Below are 4,769 nucleotides of genomic sequence, written 5' to 3'. Positions count from 1 at the left end.
AATGTTGGTATTTTTGTCCAAAGGTATTCAGTGGGTTGTGTATCCACTTCTAAATATGTTATGTTTATTCTATTTTTTATTTGTTTATTGATAAATGCTTGTGGAAAAGAAGATATGCACTGTAACTGCCAAACAGTAATTGAATATATTAGAAGGATGGCATATTGTAATAAAGTACTGGTAATGTTCTGACTGGTGTCACACAAGGTATTATTTTATACCCAACATCGATTGACTATTCCGGGTCCAAAGCATGCAAGGCTCACCAGTACCAGGACCAGAGCCTTTTCTGTGGCGGCTCCCTACTGGTGGAACGAGCTCCCGGAAGAGATCAAGGCCCTGTGGGACCTTTTACAGTTCCGCAGGGACTGTAAGACACAGCTCTTCTGCCAGGCTTTTAAAAAGGAGCTGCCACTACTGTTACCATCAATGATCCTATTGAATGTCTGGATCCTAGGTCTGGCCCAGTTGTATCGCTAGGCCCATTGGCGCGAGGGATGATGATTAGATGAACAACGCAGATTTAGATCTGGAAGCACGCCATCTAATCTTCAGTACTGCAAGCACTTTACTGCTAATTGTTAATTTATGTCATGAATGAGTATGTGTTTTATGCAGTTTTAATAATTTTATGGTTATGCCAATCAGGTACATTGTACCGCTTTGTAGCTGCCCTGAGCCTGTTCTCAGGATGGGCGGGGTATAAATATAATAAATAAATAAATAATACTTCATCGTTTTTCAGGCTACCTATGGGCATGTTCCCATGTAATTAGTCACAAGTTCCCAGTTTGTGCCTCTAATAGCAACATTCGTGATTTTAATGTAGAAAATGTTTGGGTTTCTGCATCCTCAGGACACCCCAAGGAATGTAGAAAAATGGTAATTTTTTAAAAAGAAGACCTCACCTCCCACCAAAACCAGCCTAATGGTGACCAAACATGCTTATTGCGATGTTGACAGCAGTAGAGAGTTAGTTAAGGGGATGGGGATCTAGGAGGATGGGGAAATTGTATTATAAAATCTTAGAAGGGGAGATCAGAAATATTCAGAAAGAGGAGATTTCCAAAATGTTCATTCTGGCCAACTCTCCCCAGTGCACAATATCACACAGGCCACCACACAATTTTATATAAGCTAATGCTTTTGACTCCAACTCATAAAACCTGTAATTTTATCAGATATTATCAGTGCTGTGAGAAATGTAATCCCAGAGCATGTGAGACAATGTATGAAAAAAATATATAGTCCAAATTGGAAGGAGGCACTGGTTAACATTTTATATCTTTTGAAATAGTCATCCTGGGCTAGGCTAAGGAATATTTTCGAATCCAGCAAAACTGAAAACAAATCAAATTTAAAAATAATACTTCAAGGACATTTTTGAGGTACGGTGCTTTACAGTATGGCTAGGAATGACTATCTTATTCTGATAGCCAACAATTGAAATGACATGTTCCAGAACTAGAATAACAGAATGTGGGGTTATTTCATAATAACTGATATAGATTTTGAAAGCACTACATTAGTTTCCAAACATTTACTGAAGCTACAGATGGAGGCCAGGGATTGCCTAGCAAAGAAGACAAAGATGGAACCTAGAACACAATGCAGAGGAAAAGAAAAATAAGCAATCTGTTCATTATCCAGTACATTTAACATCTGAATGGGCCACAGTCACATCTATATTCTATTAAAATTACAACAGGCTGGATCTAAAGTAGCATTAGCAAAAGACCAATAATGCTCAGCTATGAACTGCCAACTGACAGTACTAGCAGAAATCAATGTGGATTCAGGGAAAGGAGAAATGGTCCTGCCAAAGGGCCCTGCCATCAGTCTACCTTGGTTCTACCCCAACCCACCCAGCCCACTAAAGGAGGGAGGGGGCACCTGCCTGGCAAGCCTTGAGCAGGAAATGCTTGGCCAAGCTGGGCAGTCGAGCATGGTAAGGCCATGTGGGCCTGGTCTGGCCCTTGTCACTGGGAGGCTGGGCTGGGCTGGGTGAGGATAGACCAGGACACTGTGTCCCTTGCCATGGTGAGCCTTCCTTTCCTGCACTTCCAGCTCACACCCTTCCTCTATTTAGGCCAAGATGGCCCTGGTAGTCCCGAGGTTTGGGTGGCCCCAGTGAGGAGCTCAGAGCAATTGCTGATCACTGTATCATCAAGCTCTGTATTAACATGGGAGTTATGAAGCATCCATGAAGTTTTCTTAGGGCAACATGAAAATGAAAATGAAATGAAAAATATACTCTTCTATGAAAGGAGCAGCATTTCTGTCAATGATCCAACCTAGTAAAAATAACTTGTATAGTACACTCAAATATACTTCACTTTAATGTCTTGAGTGATAAAGGATTTTTTTTTCATGTTAAAAGAATGGAATATTTCATTCAGGTGATTCTGGCTGGTTTCTGAATTTTAAGCTGCTAACCTGATCATTGTATAGTTATATACACTAAAGGGCTTCTCCTGAATTCTAGACATAAAACTAAAAATATTACCATATCTGCAAAACCATAATAAACAATCAAATCATCTCTGATTTTCAAAAGCATGTGATCTCAGTACTATCAATATTTATTTATTATTTTGATTTATACCCCGCCCTCCCCGCAAGCGGGGAGCATCAAAATAAATGGTAGAAACTGCATGTCTGGATAAAGTATTAACATTGAACATATTAACACTGGCTTTTACACAACATTTCATTAGCAAAATTAGACAGTGGCACATACTTTCCTGCACTGGATATGCTAATAAATATAGCAATACTAGCAAGAACCACGGTCCTGGGGCCCTGCTGCAGTTGGGAGAAAAAGAGGGGGATATTGTCAGAGAAAGGGGGCAGATATACACAGAAGGGGTAAGGGGAGAAAGGAAAGGTGAAGGAAGAGTGATAGAAAAGGTGTGGGGAAAAAGAAAGGGGGGAATTACATAAAAGAGTTGGGGGGGAAGACAGGGGGTAAGGTAACTGACATAGAATGGGGGACAGGGAAGGAAGTGTGGGTCCTCACTTGTATATTCTAATAACCAAGTTGGCTGAATCTGAAGATATTTAAATCCAGAGACTGGAACCAAGAACATAAATCTTCCTACAAACCTGAAAATCACCCCAGTTTGAGGAAAAACTGAAATTAATAACAACAACAACAAGGGTTAAAAATCCGTAATGATAAAAGGAGCACCTGTAGCTTTAAGACTCCCTCAGCAGTCATTATTAGGCCACCACAGAAGACTTGGTTTCTGTCAGTAAAAGGCAGGGGAAGGGAGAGGACCGTTTTCAGGACTGCTTTGGCTTTTGAGAGAGGATTCATTGGGGCCAAGTCTGACAACAACCACTAGGCAACTTGCTACCACCCAACTTGCATGAGTTACCCAGGCCTGGGTGCTTGCTACTGTTCAACAGCAGCTCCAACACAAACAACATTGTGTTGTGATTTAATTAGTGCCCCCAGTGCCCCCCCATCCTGCCACCCTCTTGTCGGCCCCCATCAATCCATCCTGTGTTGAGCCAGGTCAACAAGCAGCCAGGCACTCCTGCCTGCTGAGGCGAAGAGTGGAGGATGCTTCCTGGGCTGGCCAGCCACCCTCTCATCCAGTGGCGCCTGGCCTGCTCAATAGGCAGCACTGCAGAATTCATAGGGTGCACTGCCCTCAGTGCTCCACCTCTGGCTACAGCCTTGAGATAAAGGTAGGCTGGCTGGTGGATGGGAAGGAGATAAAGAATTGGGAAAGGGGACAGGTTATGAAAGCTTTCAAGTAAGAGAAAGAGAAATAGTAGAGGGGAAGAAAATAAAATACACCACAAGCCCTTGTAGGTTCCTGCTTGCTTTTATCTAATCTTAAATTCTAGTTAATTAGAACTATGATTTTAGATGCCCTTAGATCCTGGCCATAATGTTCATGTAATCATGACATAGGATGACAAATGCTTAAAAGCAGTGAACTGTAGACTGTTTAGATGTACTGGGTTTCAAAGTTTTGGATGCCATATACATTGGTAATATAAGGAAGCCACAACGATATTCTTCAACAAGTTCAAGATGTTAGACCATATGTTTACAACCATAGGCTCTGCTTGTTACATGGCTCAGCTTTCACCGAACAAGACTGTCATACCACAAACATAATCTGACCCAGGTTTGTTATAAATACATCAAAGAATGCTCATATTTCTGGGGGGGAAATGTCAATAAGCAGTCTGAAATACATACCAGAGATGAAAAAACCAAATCTGCATGTCACTTAAAGGGAGAAAGTCCCAGGAAAAGACCTTTGAGTATTCTTACCTTTGGGATCACACAGGCAACTTTAAATACCATGTATATTATATGATAAGTTTAAAACAATGTGTTACATTTAAAACAATCTGATAGTACTTGTGGAGTTGTAGATACTGAAGAGAGTAGTATCAGAAACAAGCACAGTTCCTTAACTGCTCCTCAGTGACTTTATGCCCTCTGGCTTAATTCCTAAGGTTTGAGCATACAATGGTTTGAGCATGCATTAATTCAAGTTGTTTTTTTTTGCTGAAGAAACCCAGCTTAAAAAACAGTGTCAGAGAAATAAGATTCTTAATATTTTAGCTACTTTGAACAAGGAAAGACTACAACAAAAGCAAGGAACACTAACAGAAACATCCAGACTTTCAAAATAATAGCAATGGTGTATGATGCCTAAAGGGTTGCGGTGGTTCAAGTGGTTAAGATGCTGAACTGCAGGCTGTGGTAGGTCGGTAGTTCAGCAGTTCGAGACCCGAGTGCC

Source organism: Gekko japonicus, unplaced genomic scaffold (assembly GCF_001447785.1).
Source record: "Gekko japonicus isolate JY-2015 unplaced genomic scaffold, Gekko_japonicus_V1.1 scaffold816, whole genome shotgun sequence".
Lineage (NCBI taxonomy): Eukaryota > Metazoa > Chordata > Lepidosauria > Squamata > Gekkonidae > Gekko > Gekko japonicus.
This window is presented reverse-complemented; position numbering follows the sequence as displayed.